Here is an 18,413-nt window from a genome sequence, read left to right on the forward strand (position 1 = left end):
GAGCTGGCTGACATCTGTGATGGTCAGGGATATTTTACGGTCATCTCTGAAGATGGTCTGCAGTTATCCACACACAGGCCTAAGTGCTGAAGTTCTTTCGTTTGGAACACATCTCAGGGACGGAGATGCCCATCCAGCATCAGCACCCAGGACAGCTCACTGAAATATTAAAACAGAGGGAAATGAGAGCAGACAGGAATGTCTAAGTGAATGCTCTTCACAACTTTTACATGCTAATCTGTATTTTTCAAATTCAAATTTTGACTAGGGTCGGGTTTAAGCTAGCCATGTATGTATCTCTCTCTTCTCTCTCTCTCTCTCTGTGTATCTCTCTCTTCTCTCTCTCTTTTTGGCCTTTTGCCTTTTAGGCTAGTTATCTAATCGGAGCTGTAGCCACTGGCCTATGCCAGAGCCATAGCAACGCAGGATCCAAGCCGAGTCTGCAACCTACACCACAGCTCACAGCAACAACGGATCTTTAACCCACTGAGCAAGGCCAGGGACCGAACCCGCAACCTCATTGCTCCTAGTCAGATTCGTTAACCACTGCACCACGAAGGGAACTCCAACTCTCTCTCTCTTTTTTTTTTTTTCTTTTAAGGGCAATGGAAGCAAATGACTTGAAAGAATGTGTTTAGTGGAAGAATTGGTTTAATGGCTCTGCACTGTTCTTATCTCTCAAATTTAAAAGATAATCCTTTTATCCGTGATAAAGATAGCACAGAGTTTTTAAACTCATTATCCTGCCCCTTAGCCATTCTTTAATTTTCCCCAAGAAAGAAGGTATATTTCTTTCACAGTTAGGTTGGAAATGACCAGGGTATGTGTGGTTTAAGTTAGCGAACATCACCTGTTACTAGATTTCCAATATTGTCGGTGCAAGTGTAGCTCAGTGTGGTTACCTCTGATTTGAACTTTACAAAGTAAGGTGGCACTCCACTTTTTTTTTCTAACAATTTCCCATTATGCTCAGCAAAATTCCGTCCAAATGCAGACCTCAGTCTCATTTAGGAAACTGTGTTGAAAATATGTGTCTAATCACCAAGAAGCCAAGCATTTATCAGGATAATCCTTCCAAACTCATCAACTTTAATGGTATCCAGACGGCTTTTCTGGAGAGGGCTCATTAGTTTAAAAAAAAAAAAATTCTCAAAATGTCAATGTTCTGTGGCTTTACTTACTGAGTCAAAAACATAATCAGAGTTCCCTGCCTTCCTGTTTAATAGCCATTTTCTGCCTACATACTGCTTTGAAAAATAGTCAAACAAATGTAAAGAAGATAAATATCAGGCATAAACGAACTACCGCCAAAGGGGATAGGTTGGATGCATAAAAATGAGTAACATCAGAGCTGCAGATTAAGAAAGTGAATATGTTGGTGTTTAAAATTAGAATGGTTCCCAAAAGAATTGATAATGTTCCATTTAAGAAAAGAAATGTTTTCAAATCACTCTGCTGACTAGAGAAGCCTGAATCAAAGTCAGAAATTAATAAAAAGATGCAGACAGAGACCCTCCGTCATAAATAACAGAGCAGACTTGCAGGCTTATAAAAGCCTGCAAAGCCTGGTGGTGTCTATAGTTCCAAGGGGGAAAAAAATCTAATGAAATGCAAGAAGAAAATGGTAAAAATAGAAATGAATGTTCCTGGTAGAAACGCTATTGTGTTCTTGCGACACAATGACTTGTTTTCTGGAAAACTAATTCTTCCATTGAGCTCAGGCAAGCATTGTATTCATTGTAAAGTTGTATATTTAGACCGATAGTCTGAAGGGTTTGACTGCATTTAAAGCTCAGTGCTACCCCAGGCTCATTAGAGTAAAGGACAAAGCTCTATCATATTACTGTTCTGACAGGACTCAGAACTTCAGGGTAGTTTTCAGTGGCTTCAAGTACCTAGATTGTCAGCAGTGTAGGAAACAGAAAGCAGAGTATTGAATGGGTGAAGTGTATACATCAAACGAGCAGGAATGTATAGACAGAGATAAGGATCCTAGTCCAACACTGTGTTATAGTGAAGTCAGTGCAGAACAATTCCTGGATAAACACAGACCTGGAGTAAATTGAGCTGCAATGCACAGGTTGCAAATATTAGAGCCGTCTGGGTCTCATTCAAGATCAGATGGTTCCTTTCTAGACTATCAGAAACAGGGCTCTGCTAGGGGTGGAAGAAAGATAAAGGAGCCTAATCACAGCCATGAAACCTTTGGTGAAGAGAAAGAGATGGCGAAAGAAGAGTGTCAATTCAGCTGTTTCCACAACGAGATGGCATAATTCTACAAGTGCTTGGGTTTTTGTTTGGTTTTTTTTTTTTTTTTTTTTTTGTATCTAAAATCCGGGCCAACTCAATGTTGTAGCTGACGTACTTGTGCTCTATGGGAAGCTGCTATGAGGATGGGGTCGTGTTGGCCCAGGATGAAGGTAGGAAGGACAGAGTGTGGTCAGGAGGAAAGATGGAGAGAAGTCAGGTAAGGCCCCATGTCCAGTCAAAACAACTCTCTCCTTCTGTCTAAGAACTCAACTTGTTTCTTAGGTATTTATTTGTGCAATGAGTAATAAATTTAGACAGAGATAACACTGAAAGGTACAAGAAGCAATACAAAGAAAACTTGGTCTCCCTCCCACCCACCTACCTGGTTCCCCTTCAGGTGGGAACCACCGTGACTCTCCCTCATCTTGTAGGTATTTCCATGCACAAGTCCAATCGCTGTTTCAATCCATGATAGTAAAGAAAAGCAGCCTCCACCCTGTCCAGTTCCTCCCCAACACCAACGTTCCCCTCCACTCAGTCCCCAACCAGAATGTCTGTCCATCTCAGAGTGTTTAATAGACAGAATAGACAACCCTGATGACCCAGGCGTTGTTTTGTTTTTGTTTATTATTTTTAAGGGGCTGGGTTATTGCTTAATGATAATGACTTATTTTGCGCATTGTCCTCTGCTGATGTTTAAAAGATAAGAAGACATTTGTCTGTGCTGATGCCTGAGGCCCTCAGAGAATGCAGGGACACCCTGCCAAAACGTTTCCAAATGAATAGTCATCGGGCTGCCAGATAATTCAGAAACTATTTGTATGAGCTGTTTATCAAATTATTAACCGCACAGATGTTGTTTGGCTGAAGAGCAGCTGAATCCCCTCTCTGGCAGCCGCGGAGACAAAGGTCTCCGGGAATAATTGGAGATGTGCATGGAATATTAAATTAATTTACTGCTCTTAATTCTTATGCAAATTCTGACCTCCGATGGCGCCTATCAATTACCCCGCGCGCAGTGAAAGCGAAGGCGACAGTTTCTTTTCTCCTCTTTCCTTTTTTTTTTTTTTTTTTTTTTAGAACTCGAAAAAGGAAATATTTGCAATAAGCCGGCAGTAGGAGCAGCGTGTAACTGGAATTATTTAATTGAATCTCCAAGTTTTCAGGGTAGCCCGTCGAGGATAAAACCCCAGGACTCCAGGGAAAGGGCGGGAGGGGTGCGGAGGGCGCAGGAATTTGTTGGTTTGACTGCACACCTGCGGGCAGCGGGAAATACGGCCATAAGCAGAGACTGGCGGTGGCAGATGAAACACTGGCCTGCAGGTGGACGCGGGCCTTCGCGATTCTGTGCGCTCAGGTCCGCGCGTGATTCGCTATGAGTCCCGCGCACTTCGCAAACCCAGGTCAACCTTGGAAGCGCCTTCGCGATGCTTTCCTGGACAGCTGCCTACAAGGTCTCCATCGGAGCTCTGGCTTCCTTTTACTTTTCTTCCATGGGTTTTAACCCTTTTTACAACCCCCAACCAAAAAAGCAAAAAGTAAACAAAAAGCCGACTTATTATTTGTTGGAAAAAACAAGCACGCCCATGTCCAACTCCTACTGAAATCCCGGGTGGGCCGAAATGCATTTAATTGTCTCCTGCGTGGACAAGTGACACCCACTCCTCTCTGAATTGAGCAAATGCCGGCGCTTTGTCTGCGCTGGTGATTTCAGCTCTGTGCGGCTTCCGCGCCCCGGTGGTGGGTTGTAAAACTGGGGTCTCAGAGTCTTTCATCATCTTTCTAATAAGGAAACCAAATCGGGCGCATAATGTCATCAGCCTTGGCTAGACCTCGCCGGGACCTCAGCAGCCCGACAAGTCGCCAGAGGCCCCCGGCGTAGTCACGACGCGCCGCCTTTCAGCTCCTCTCGGCCCCCACAAAAGCCAGACAACAATATCAATTAATCATGCAGCCGGCAAACAAGGAGATTTATCCCGCGACAAACAGCCCCACCGAGAGCCGCTGAATGGGCGTGATTAGCATGTGAAAAGGCGAGCAAAACTCCGCGGTTCAACAGCTAAAGAGCAATTTGATGGGGCTGGGACGGGGAAATTACTTGATTAGCGCCCGTCGGAGGAGAGCACGGTTACAGCCCCTCGGCCCGGAATCCGGAGGGGAACAAAACGCGCCGGTAAACGCTGCAACGTGGAGGGACAGCGCGCGAGGGAGGGGAGCGCTGGGGCCCGCGCTGCGGCCGTGAACCCGGGTGGAGCGGGAAGGATGAGGACGGGGTCACCTGCCAGCCACAGCCAACCCCGGAGGCCGGAGCCAGCGGGAGCTGCGACTACTGATTCTCACCGCCCTCACCCAGGGCTCCCTGGCCGGAACAGGGCGGACTCAGACATCCCCATCCCGTGCTGAAGGCGGATCTTTGACGCACTGCCCCTGCTCTGAGCCGAAATAAGTGCTGGCAGAGGGAAAGGCCCACCCACGGCGTCCCTGGAGTCCTCTGTGGGGGCCCAGGGGCAAAGGCCGCCCGGCAGCAGCCTCCGCCAGCTCTGGGGCTCCCGCCCAAGTCAGAGTCGCTAAGACGGCGGTGCGGCCGTTGCACCCGTAGCTCTGCTGTTCGGTTCCCGCGGGCAGAGAAGATTGGAGCCAGTCAAGATGTGTTTTCTGGCTCTTTCGAATTTAATAACCTTGTTCCTGCCTGCTTGAAAGGCTGTCGCGTTTGGGCGTGATTTTTGATGAGAGAAAGGTTCTTTGGCTGCGTCCCCTCGGGGAGGAGGTTGGGGGGCTGGGGCCGAGTGCATTGCGCGTGGAGTGAGGACGCGAGAACCTTGGGGAAGAGACCTGGATGGAGCAAGGCCCCGGGCTCTCCCTGGTCTCCGGTGGGCACACCGGGGCTGCCCTGGATCCGCATATGAGGGGCCAGAACTGGCGGCGTAGGAAGCCGCGCATCGCGGCCTCCTCCCAGGTCCGGGGGGCAGGTCCGGAGACCTGCGGCCCGAGATGGCCCGGGGTTTGGCTTGGGTACACTTGGGCCTTTGAGGCGGCGCTTTCACTTTCTGGGTAGATGGGTGACCTGGTGAAATGCTAAGAAGCGGAGCGGCTTAGGGTTTGTAGGACAAGGCCCAGTGCGGTGGGCTGGCACACTCAGTCCCCCATCATCCAGCTTAGGTTGCCCACGCTTTTGGTTTTCACTCCCTTGGCGCCTGAAGCCTTCCCTCTGGAGGCAGGCCCACAACCCCCGGCTCCCTAGCTCCTCCCAGCGCCTGGGAAGGGAAAGGCTACCCCCATCCCCTGCCCCCCAGCCCCCCGTCCCCCCAAAGCCCAGGCTAACTTCCTCCTGGTCTTCAGGACGCACTAAAAGGGTCCTTCTATCTCACGCCCCGAATCGGGGTGCACAGGTGTCTCCGGATGCGGCCTTCAATTTACCTGGAGTAGAGAGAGTCTAATTCGGCTTTGGTGAAGCACATTAACACAAATGGAATAAAGACTTCGATAGCTTCGCCATGGCCCAGGCCGTCTTACGTTCACCCTGCCCCTTGGTACAAAGGAACCAGGAACCAGGGAGTCAGATTTTGTTTTCTATGAAGGGTGGCTGGTGAGTCGCCCCCATCAAGCTGAACAATTGTCACCCGGTTGAACAGGGTGTCAGTTAAATCGCAGCTGTGGCCAACTTCAAAAAGATTAATTCTTTCTGAAATACCTGCGGTGGAGGTGCAGCGAACTCGAGCTCGCCCCCCTCCTCCCTGTCCCCTCTCCCTCTGGACTCCTCGCCGAAGCCACAGCGAGATTCTTTCTCCTTTCTGTCCCCAGTCGGACCCCTGAGCCACGGCTCCTGGCTGAGGTCAGAGAGGGGCGCTGCGGCCCGCAGGCCTGGCGGGCGCACGGGGTTGCGGAGCGCGGCGGCAGTGGCAGCTCTAGCTTGGGAAGCCAAGACCGCGAACTGGAGGGCGCACACCCGGCCACGGAGCCCCACACCCCCGGCGGTCTCCACGCAAGGCACGTAAATGTCTTGCGCACCCACTCATCTTTCTCCGCTAGACACTAACGCTCCGCGAGTCCCGAAGCGCTTTCTCTGGGCGGCCAGGGCTGTATATTTTCACTCCAAAGCCAAGAGGTTGAACCACCTCTAAGTTGGCGGGCGAAGGGGGCGGTCGCAGGGAACCCGGCGGCCGAATGCCTTTGCCTGCGGGGTGGCAGAGCTGTTCCCACCAATAGCGATGGCTCAGGGCTGGCTTTGTAGTTGTTTTTATGAGTTCTGCCCGCTGCCCATCATGTTGCCCTGAAAAGCAAAAGAGGCCGCTGCAATTTATTCCAATGGGCGGTTTTTAAGAAGCTGGCAATTTGAACCGGCTGGGTGTTATTTAGTGCAATATGAAATCAAATGATCCTATTTCTCAAATAACAGTGTCTGTGAGGAGAAGTGAATCCTCTGAAAGGGTAATTGTCTGCTGATAGTGTTTCCCATTATACCCGATCTTGGCCTAAATGGTGTTCGGCAGCGGGGCTGAGAGCGTGGGGTGAAATCGATGCGCCAACTCGCCCTCGGGAGGCAGCGGCAGGGCGGCCCCGCTCGCTTCGCTAGCATCCTGGCACGTTAGACCAACAATGCCACCCGATGAGCCACCGATTTCGACGTCATTTTGCAGGTGTCCGACATCATTAGACACGAGCGATCTTGTGGTGGAAAGAATTAAACTCGCAACTTTGGGGATCGTTAGAAATCTGATAGTGCTATCGCCCTCACAGTGTCCTGGCGTCGTTTAGTCAGACAACCTGGGACATAAAACCTAGCTTGGCTCCCCTCCTCTCCCCTTGTTAATATTGAGAATGCTGAGTCCTTCCTTCCAAGGACACACCTATGTCTAGGATCTTCCCTGTCCGCTTTCCAGAACTCAAATTTAATTCCTGCCGAAGATACTGTGTCCAGGAGGCACCTGTAATTAACAGGGTGTGTGGCACCTTTTGAAGGAAAAAGTTGGCCTTGAGCTTTTAAATTGTCCTCCGTGGGCCCAGCTACAGCTTTTTGGTGGCAACCAGATATGGAGGTTCAACTTGTGTCTGAGAGCCGCGCGGAGCAAATTTAAGGAATGGTTTTATGCCCAGGGACAAAGCGCAGTGGGCGACCTCTGTGTCTGGCCAAGGGGCATTTGGGTGGCCTGGCTGGAGCGCCACCTCGAACGCTGGTAATTCCTGGGGCCACCTCTCCGTGGAATTATTCCCTGCAGTGGCAGCAGCCTTGTCCACAAACCCTTTTTACTTATTATGCAGTGAGGTGAGCGGCCTCTATAGAGCCTGTGGGCCAGGACAGAGGGAGTTCCTTGCCACCAATCCCACCAGAGAGAAAGGTGCCCCCACTGCCACACTCGGGTCAAGGATGAGATAGAGCCTCTGGGCAACTGCTCCACCCCACCCCACCCTTCAAACTTTTTTCCTAAATAGAATTTTTTGTATTCCGAATACCCTGGAATTGTATCCTGTGCTCAGACTGAACCTAATAGAACCAACTTGTGGCTTGTTTGTGCTTTAGCTAGGCAGTTTTATTTTATTTTATCTTTTTTATATTCTCTTGGGGGTGTTTTGAGACCACCCCCAGCCCCCATTGTGACCTTTGTTTACAAATCCCTTTGGTGGTTCACGATTTTCCCCCTTTCTTGGTGCTACTTCCAAGTATCTAGAGAAGATCAGGAAGGCTTTAATTCCCGCCTGCCGGAGGAACCGCGCAGAGGAAGCGTCCATTCCTTTCTCGGCGGCAGGTTCTGCCACCGCACTTGGAGCCCAAGGCACCGGACAGCAGTCGGCCGCTCCTGGAGCACTCTCCGGCCTCTCTGGCTGAAGGAAAGCGGGTAGCTTGGGTTCAGCCCGCGGCGTCCCCTCCAGGATTCGTCGCCCGGCCGAAAAAACTGCCAGCATCGCCGGGCCCTGGGCATGGCCTGGACGCCCGGCCCTCTGGAGCCTGGGTGAGAGCCTCTCGGCATCTGAACCGCCCAGGAATTCAGTTTCCTAGGGCGTTCTAGAGACATCTCGCCTCTCGAGAGTCCCCCCCCAGCTAAACGTTGAGACTTAACGACGCGACCGCGAAGTGAGAGGTCACACTCCCTCTGCCCCCGAGTGGCCTCTCAGGGTCCCCCTCCCACACTGCGGTCCCGGGCCGCCCCGGCGCTCTGCCCTGCAGCAGAAGCAGCCGCCTGCCTCTCTCGAGGCAGAACGGCGCCGTGGTGGCGGAGACAGCGTGAGGACGGCGGACCCCTTTACCCGCACAGGCCAATGCTGGGGGATCGCCTCCAAACCTGCTCTCCCACTTCTTCGGATGGAGAGGGTGGCCATGCCCGAGTCTGCCCACCAGCCTTTAAGAAAGGAGTCCCCCTAGTAACCTCGAAAGAGCTTAGATCACGTTCCTGTGCCTCCTCCCCAGTAAAGGAAGACGGGAAGCCAGGAGATGCGCAACGTTTTTGTTAACCTCTCTCTGCTCTCCCGGGACTTCAGGCTCCTGTACGTCTTATAGGACCTCTCTCCTCCCGGACGTTCCTGGACCTAGACTAGCGCGGACGCCGCCCCGCAAGGGACAAGACTGAGGACCAAGGCTGGAGGGGAGAAATGCGGCCACCACCTCCCCCCTGCAGAAAAACCATCCTGCGCACGGGGTGGGGGCGGGAGGATACCCCAATGGGGCCAGGCCCCGCACCCCCTCTTCCCTGGGATCCTAGGGACTTCCTTAGCCCCTGTGGCCAAGAGGCGAGGAGTTAAGAAAGAGACCTCCCCTTGCCTGGGGCCATCTCGCGGCCCCTCCGCGCCTTTGCTGGAGAAGAGCCCGCCGCTCGCCCTTCTCCTCGGCTCAAACCCGGGTGGCCTGGAGCGCGCACTCCCCTCCCCTCCGCAAGCCACCCTTTCCCCCAACCCCGCCCCGCCGCGTTCCCCTCCCGAGACCCACTGACCTTGGAAGGCGCGGACCCACAGCTCTCGGAGCTTTGCAGAGCGCTGCGCAGAGGGTGAGCGCGGCTTTGCGCGTAGCGGCGAACCGCTCGCTCCGCGGCGTCCGCCCAGGCTCCCCTCCCCCACGCCTTATAATTTAATCATACGCGGTATTAAATTATCAAGCCGCTCATTAATCATTGTGCAAGTTATTGGAACTCAACACGCCGTCGCGTGTTTTGACAGCCCAGACCCGTTCGTGGTGTCGAGGTGTGTCTGGGTTTAGGGGACGAAGGACGAGTGTCGAACCACTGGAGAAATCCTGCGAGTCCCATGCGGGGGACTGGGCCTCTTGCCTGGAAAAAGATTTGGAAAAGCGCAGGTGGGCTTCCGAGTTTGGCCAAGGGTTTGTTAAAAGCCCAAACGCATCCCTCTCGGGCCCCTTTCCTGAATATTTGGATTTTGATCACGGCGATTAAGACAGTCGGTGGCAAATCAATCAACAGCATCTTAATTTGCAGTTTTTCCGGAGGGTGATTTTGACCTGAATTTGTGCATCTTCATTACCTACTGTGGAAGGTATGAAATTAATGCGTTTGAAATACAGATGAAATCATATCACTGAAGTCCTTTCAAAGGACAACTTTGCCAACTCAAAGGGGGCTCTCTTGCCTCTTGCATATTATGGATGCTAAGAAAGAAAAATGAAGGATTTTTTCCGATTAAATCCTTAATTCGGGGTTTCCTTTTAAAAAATAATCCTAGTGTTTCCCTCTAAAGTTTTTAGAAACTGGTTTTATTTTCTAGTCTCCCCCCTTTCCTACTTCTATTAGATGGATGTTTGAAAACGGATAAACCAATTAAAAAGTTCAGGGGATTTGATTCTATACAATGGGAAAAAAAAAGTGCTCATAAAAAGTCCCAGTGGCACAAAGGGGAGTAATTAGTTCTCAGCATTCACAGAACAATAAACAAAAGAGCATCCCCTTCCTCTGGGGGGTGATGTGGGTGGGAGTCTGTCACCCAACATTATTTATTTATTTATTTAGTCTTTTTAGGGCCGCACCTGCAGCATATGGAGGTTCCCAGGCTAGGGATCCAATCCCAGCTGTAGCCGCTGGCTTAGGCCAGAGCCACAGCAACATCAGACCTGAGCTGCCTCTGGGACCTACTCCACAACTCATGGCAACTGGCAAGGTCTGATCCTTAACCCACCGAGCGAGGCTAAGGATCGAACCTGCTTTCATCGATGCTAGTCAGATTTGTTTCCACTGAGCCATGATGGGACCTCCCTCACCAACATTTTTTCAAAACCCAGTTTGCAATTAGTCTTTGAAAGGAATATAATTCCCAAATTAAGTCCTTCCCCACATTACTATAAGCCCAGGCAAGTGTATAGTAAGAGAAGGCCAGTACAAAATAGCTGTGAATTTAGCTACGTTGGTGAAGTTTTCTAAACAAATCTTAGATAAATAAAGAATTATTTCCCTTTGAAAAATATAACATAAAACAAATGTCAAACTCAGGGCAGTTTCAAAATCCTTAGCAGGTAATCTGCTTTGAACATTTTCCACCAGAACGTGTGGTCAACTTAGTGAACGAATAAGTATATATATCTTGACCCTGTGGTTATGCTTTTCCACAGAATATTATCGCTATTATTAAATGTGTCCAAGACCTTTCTCAAAATGTTTCCTCTCCTATTAATCTGTTTGTGTTTTTGTACCCTACCAACACAAAGAGATAGGTATCAAAAACTCAACAGGCACATGTACACACATTTCTAGGTGAAATTCATAAATCCTAAAGAAGGTAGTGAAGCAAAAAGCATAATATGGTATGATTTAAAAAAAAAAAAATAGACCAGCAGAAGAAAAAAGTCCTGTCTTGACCCAGGCGGTTCATGCCTATGAATGTTGTGCAATAATAGGGACAATTATTGTCCAGACCGAAAGAGGGCTCTTTGTCCCAGGACCTCCTTCTAGTTGGAGTGGGCCATTGGTAACTGCCTGCTGAAAATCATATCTGAGGACCTGTTTTTTTTTTTTTTTTTTTTTTTTTAATTTTTTGCTACACCTGTGGCATGCGAAAGTAGCAAGGCCAGGAATCCAACTGGAGCCATAGCAACCATGATTGCCACAGCAGTGACTAGGCCAAGTCCTTAACCCCGGGATGTCTGAGTACTTTGTTTTGGTTATTTCATTTAATTTTTTTTTGTTTGTTTTGGTCTTTTTAGGGTCACCCCTGAGGCATATGGAAGTTCCCAGGCTAGGGGTCGAAATGGATCTGTAGCTGCCAGCCTACGCCACAGCTCAGGCTGAGCGAGGCCAGGGATCGAACCTACATCCTCATGGATACTACTCAGGTTCATTACCACTGAGCCACGATGGAACTTCCTGAAGACTTTGTTTTAAAACTGGAGACTTCAACATACCTTGAAATTATCTAGACAGTGTAGACTGGGGGACTGGCCAGTTGTCTACTTCTGAAATGTAAAATGAGGACCAAGAGCATATGTGAGCAGGAGTTCCCTAGTGGTCTAGTGATTAGGACTCAGCCCTTTCACTGCCAAGGCCAGGGTTCATATCCTGGTCTGGGATTTGAGATCCCACATCAAGCCACTGTACCCTACAGCTGAAAAAGGAAAAAAAAAAAAAAAAAGTACGTGTGAGTTTGTGGGGGAAAAAAACACAAAACCTCAAAATGTTTTGTTGAAGGGACCCACCAGAAATGAGAAAAATTATTCCTTTCAGTCATTTGACTATTTTTCTCCATGATACTGCCTTTGCAGACATCGTCCCGTTTGACTCACAGGACTGCTACACGTGAGACTGTTCCTTGAGCTTGAGCATGACTTATTCGCAATTCCTAGAGTAAGAGCTAGACCTTTCTTTTCTTTTCTTTCTTTTTTCTCTTTCTCTCTTTCTTTCGCTGTTTCTTTCTTTTTGGATGGCCCGTACAGGGAGAACCCACATTTTTTGCCTCCTTGTCCAGTGCTCTTTCCAAACAACATCTGTTAATATTTTTTTGTTTGTTTGTTTTTTGTCTTTTTAGGGCCACACCCTCGGCATATGGAGGTTCCCAGGCTAGAGGTCTAATGGGAGCTGTAGCCTCCGGCCTACACCAGAGCCACAGCAATGCGGGATCAGAGCCGCGTCTGCAACCTACACCACAGCTCACAGCAACGCTGGATCGTTAACCCTCTGAGCGAGGCCAGGGATCAAATCCCCAATCTCATGGTTCCTAGTTGGATTTGTTTCCGCTGCACCACAGCGGGAACTCCCAAACAACATCTGTTTAAGATAGCTAACATAGCCACTTCAAATTTTTCGCTTTTGTAAGCCCTCTCTCCATCACTCAATAAAGTTAAGCACTTTAATATTCTAAACCTCCTTTTGAATGTAGCAAATGTGAGACGTACTGTTGACTCCCCGGCTCAATTTTCCCCTAGTTTTAGTTCTGATCTTGGGCTAGTTACTGGTTGGATTCCCCCAGAAGCTGACCTTGAGACAAAGATTAGAGGGCAAATCAGTGCCTCAGAGGAAATGTTAATCTCAGGAAGCCACAGCATAGCAAGAGTGGGGAAAAGAAACATGGAAAGGAAGGCAGCAGTAAACTCAGCAAGCATGTTACCAATGTTTGCAAGTGGAGCTTAATTTGTTACAGGGGCTTGGGCTCTCCCATTGATTGGGTATTAATTTCCCATAGCTGCCAACCAGTCCCACAAGAGGCAGAGCAGTCTCTGGCCTCCAGAGAAGCCCTGAGGCAAAGAGCTGCTGGTGCTGGTTCTTGGCTGGCTGGTCATTGTGCATGGATATGCTAAGTACCATTGTATTTTCCAAAAATGTACACAGCTAGATCTCCCTGCCCATATGTTCTGCACTGTGGCCTTGCCACTCTCCATCTTGAGGTGGAATCTATCTCAAGACCTTTCCTGAAATATTTATTCTCCTATTAATCGCCCTCTAGAATTTAAGTGAGCTCTGTGACTGCTTTGCTAGTAAAACACAACGGAAGTGACATCCTACTCCAGGGATGGGGTCTAACAGGTGCAATCTCCTCCAATTCCTTTTTCTTGGAATCCTAGCTTCCAGGACACTCCCTTTCAGCTACCATGCTGAGAGAATTCCAGACCAGTGGAGAGGGATCAGGCTGCCATGCTGGTCAACAGCCCCAGCCGCCCTCCCAGCTTCTGGCTGGCATCAACCACTAGCCATAGGGGTGACATCTTGGACATCTAGCCCAAAAGAGCCTTCAGAAAACATAGGACTGTCACCATGTGAGGGACCTGGTGTGGTTCTATGTGTCACCTTGGCTAGGCTATAGTACTCAGTTACTTCAATGAAGACTACTCTAGGAGTTCCAGTTGTGGCTCAGTGGGTTAAGAATCACGCTAATATCCATGAGAATGCCAGTTCCATCCCCAGCCTCAATCAACCCCTGGCCCTGGAACTTCCATATGCCCTGGGTGCGGCCCTAAAAAGACAGAAGTAAATAAGTGAAGACTACTCTAGATGTTGCTGTGAAAGTATTTTTTAGATGTAGTTAACATCTAAAATGAATTGACTTTAAGTAAGGAGATTATCCTCAATACTGTGAGTGGGGCTTATCCAGTCATGAGGGCCTTAAAAGCAAAGCCTGAGGTTTCCTAGAGAAGAAGGAAGTCTGACTCAAGATTGCTGCCTGAAAGTTAATATTTGTATATAGTCAGCAAATGCTACAAAGACAGCAGAAACTGGAGAAGGGTATCTGTATCAATTCACAAATAAGGAGAAATAAAGAATGTTGTTTAAAATTCTAGTGACTCAGGTAACACATCTGGAAAACAGACCAAGGGACTTTAGGAAAGAATTCAGTATTGGCAGAAGGATGAATTAGATAACTTAGTATGTATTTTCCACATCTGATCCACATGGTTATGGGAACAATATACTTTTCTCTGATTAGACCAAGAACATGTCAGATAAAAATATGGTTCTGGACTGAACTTCTTTGCAGAACAGATGCTGACTCATAGACATTGAAAAACGTATCGTCTCCAGAGGAGACAGTTTGGGGGGTGGGGGGATGGGCTTGGGTTGTGGGATGGAAATCCTGTGAAATTGGATTGTGATGATCATTACACAACTACAGAGGTGATAAATTCATTGAGTAATAAAAAAAAATCAAAATTTTAAAAAAATTTAAAAAAACATGTCTCTGTGAAATACTGAGATAAATTATTTATATATTTATTTATTTTTATTTTTTGCTTTTTAAAGGGCTGCACCCACGGCATATGGAGATTCCCAGGTTAGGGGTCTAATCGGAGCTATAGCTGCCACCCTACGCCAGAGCCACAGCAAAGCAGGATCCGAGCCGCATCTGCGACCTACACCACAGCTCATGGCAACACCAGATCCTTGACCCACTGAGCAAGGCCAGGTATCAAACTCTCAACCTCATGGTTCCTAGTTGTGTTTGTTTCTGCTGTGCCACGACAGGAACTCTGATATTGAGAGAATTTAATCTGAGGAAAATTATATGAGACACATTGTAATGTGTATGGCAAAATAAATAAAAGTGTTTTTTTAACAAAAAGTTTGCTACTTAAGTTTCTAGTTAATTCCTGAGAGAGAGAGAGAAGGGAAGGAGGTAGAGAGAGATAAAGAAATAATTAGGAGTTCCCGTCGTGGCGCAGTGGTTAACGAATCCGACTAGGAACCATGAGATTGCGGGTTCGGTCCCTGCCCTTGCTCAGTGGGTTAACGATCCGGTGTTGCCATGAGCTGTGTAGGTTGCAGACTCGGCTCGGATCCCATGTTGCTGCGGCTCTGGTGTAGGCCAGTGGCTGCAGCTCCGATTCGACCCCTAGCCTGGGAACCTCCGTATGCCACAGGTGCAGCCCTAGAAATGGCAAAAAGACAAAAAAAAAAAAAAAAAAAGAAAAGAAATAATTATATATTTGTGTATATAATTGGTTCTGTTTCTCTGGAGAAGCTCACTGACGCAGACCCCAAACAAGAACCACCTAGCTGAGCCCTGTCAACCCGTAGAAGAATGAAAGGTAATTTTTAAAAATTATTTAAAAAATAATTTACATGTATCAATAGATAATTAGAACAGGATCTGACATTATCTACTAAACTCTACTTTTTTAGGCCTCTGTTTCATTATCTCTATGGTGAATATCTTCTAGATTTACCTTTTAGGCCTTTTCAAACTTTCTTCTTCCCAAAGTCTCAAGGCTCATTAATAAGAGGGAATATAGTGCTGTCCATAAATTGATAACACACATTTTATTAATACCAAGACAAGCGAAATATGAAATAATTAATAAAAATGAAATAACATAACATGGACCAGTTTCCAAATTATGAAAATTATAGGGCCTGAAGAGGTTATAGAGTTAATTATATCGTTGGTAGGTTAAGGTGGAAGAGGCTTTATTTTGCTTTCTCTGTAGAGTTGATTAAATAAACAAAATATTTCTGTGGTTTTATGATGAGGGAGTTTTATCTGATGCTTTAGTCAAGCATCATGGCATTAACCTTTTCTATAGGCTTTCTGTAGAATATGAGATAATCATTTTCTTTGATGATTTAGACGAAATATTCTGAAGAGGTAGTTGAGTATCTTAATGGAAATAACACGAGGTCCAGTTCTCCTCCTACTCTTGAAAAGCCCAGGTGCTTTCTTTGAGATTTGAGGGGGTCATTGGAAATCTTTGTATTTCTCTTCCACTTTCTAGCAGATAAATTCTTTCCCTTTCTGTCCTTGTATTTTCCAAAGGTAATGATACCACAATTTTCAACATGTTCACTAGAGATTTATTCCCATAGAGAAATTCACCTTTGAAATATTCAAGGAAGCTTGAGAAAGGTAAGAAATTCAGAAAATATGGGAGAAGAAATCTCATCGGGGGTTGAAAATGGGGACGTGATGGAGAGCTGTGAGTTTGGTCCTGTCCTTCCGGACAGGCTTAATTTCTCTATACCCCTTTCAAGATCCAGCTGGCCTGAAGTCTCTCTTCATTTCATATTGTCACTTTGAGACCTCTCAATCATTTCATCCCCTCTATTTTGTACTTAAAATTCATCCCATTGATTTACAGTTTCTTCTTGGTGATGGAGAGAGCTGGAAAGGATGCTGTCCCTGTTCTTACAACCACAAATCCCAGGATATCAGCCAGGGTATAATCAGCAAGTTAAAGTTTATTTTCTTGAATGCGTTGGAGTGCTAATGTCGCAAAGCCACCAACTGGCCCACGACTTAGGCTCGGGTCAGCCCTAAATATGCCTGATCCCATCCACCTTCCAGCCTCTGTGCAGCCAAGTTCTTCAACTCAAATCATGCAGGGGCAATTAAACAGTTTCCTTTTGAGCAGAGTAGTAGATATTATAGCCTGGTAGGAAGTCTTGAAATCAGTCTTCTCCAACTTTCTTCTCTTTTAGAGTTATTTCCGCTCTTTTAGGTCCTTTGCATTTCCATATAAATTTTATTTTCTTTTTTTTCTTTTTTTCTTTTTTTTTAGCACTGCACCCACAGCATATGGAAGTTTCCAGGCTAGGGGTCAAATCAGAGCTGCAGCTGCCAGCCTACACCACAACCACAGCAATGTGGGATCCAGGCCCATCTGCGACCTATATCACAGCTTGAGGCAATGTTGGATCCTTAACCCACTGAGCAAGGCCAGGGATCGAACCCACATCTTCATGGATACCAGTTGGGTTCTGAACCTGCTGAGCCACAATGGGAACTCCCCACATGAATTTTAGAATCAGCTTATCATTTTCGACAAAACAAACCTGCAGGGAATTTGATTGGGATTCCACTGAATCTGTAGATCAATCGGGGGAGAATTGATGTCTTAACAATGTTGAGTCTCTGGATCCATATTTCTCTTCATTTATTTCGATTTTTCAATTTCTCATTGTTTGTGACTGGCATATAGAAATACAATTGATTTTTGTATCTTGATCTTTCATCCTGCAAGCTTAATAAGCTTATTAATTCTCAACGAGGCAGTGAAATCAGAGGTCAGACGCAGCCTGGGCCTCTGCCCTCTCCTTAGCCAGCTAAAAGGACATTTGTTATATAGACACCATGGTGGGACCTATCTCTCTGTCTGCTGTAGGACCTTGAACAAGAGGAGCACCCTCTCTGAGCCTTAGGATAATAATGCTTATCTTGCTGCACTTTCAAGATCAATGGGATCATGTGTGTTTAAGGACTAATGCTCAGTCCCTGCCTCATATTCCAAGATCTCTGTGGAAACTTCTCCCCAAGCGTTAAGCACACTTTAGGCCCAGAGTAATTGCTCAATAAGTCCTTACTTAGTCACCTATCATAAAGTACTCTCCACTAAGGAGCCAAAGCCTAGACTTAATGATGCAAGTTTTTAAAAGTCCAGAGATGAGTCAACAGCCTTTCCTGGACCATGTGTTTCCATAAGCATGGCAGCAGGATACATTTGATCAATGACCCGTTAGTAGTGCTATGGTGCGATGTCGCTCTGGTGTGTCAGAAAGATGCCTAGCCCTTGACCTTATTAAGTCAAGTTTTGGAAAGTAAATAGAAGTTACTGCATTAGAAGCCTCCACTGTCGGGTGTTCCCATTGTGGCTCAGCGGGTTATGAACACAACTAGTATCCATGAGGATGCGAGTTCGATCCCTGATCTCATTCAGTGGGTTAGGGATCCAGGATTGCCATGAGCTGTGGCGTAGGTCGCAGAAGTGGCTCGAACCTCTAGTTTTGGCTCTGGCTTGGGCTGGCAGCTGCAGCTCCGATTCGACTCCTAGCCTGGGAACTTCCATGTGCCACAGGCACAGCTCTAAAAAGCAAAAAAAAAAAAAAATTATTAAAAAAATAAAAGTCGCCACTGTTTTTATAGATAAAAACAAGTCCATCAAGAGATGATTGATTAAATTGTTTTGTGTGATAATCATAAAGGGAAACACTGAAGAGCTACCTATAGAATGAGGTAGTTCTGTAGCTCTCCGTATACTGACACAGAAAGCTCTCTAAGATGCAAAGCATGAATATAAGATGCAGAAGTGTGTAAAGAATATTACCCTCTATATTTAAGTGATATAATAGCTATTACTATAGAATATAGAAATGTAGCTGGAGAACAATATGGAGATTCCTTTAAAAACTAAAAATAAAGTGATGATATGATCCTGGATATATGCCCAGGCGTAGCACATATACAAAAAGTCTAATTCAAAAATATATCTGCATCCCATTGTTCATAGTAGCACTATTCGTAATAGCCACATT

The 18,413-nt window shown here is 47.0% G+C and overlaps 1 long non-coding RNA gene across 1 annotated transcript; it reads left to right on the forward strand.

Annotated features, from left to right (window-relative positions):
• Nucleotides 1-4,339: 4,339 nt before the first annotated feature.
• LOC146395222 (uncharacterized) lies at nucleotides 4,340-9,344 on the forward strand. The gene is made up of 2 exons (XR_014832920.1): nucleotides 4,340-4,423; nucleotides 5,640-9,344. It is a non-coding gene; the product is annotated as an uncharacterized LOC146395222 (long non-coding RNA).
• Nucleotides 9,345-18,413: the final 9,069 nt, after the last annotated feature.

Source organism: Sus scrofa, chromosome 17 (genome assembly GCF_054392235.1).
Source record: "Sus scrofa isolate SSC_HxYL_T2T_F1_AM1 chromosome 17, Sscrofa_HxYL_maternal_Yorkshire_Landrace_v2.0, whole genome shotgun sequence".
In the NCBI taxonomy this organism is placed as follows: Eukaryota; Metazoa; Chordata; class Mammalia; order Artiodactyla; family Suidae; genus Sus; species Sus scrofa.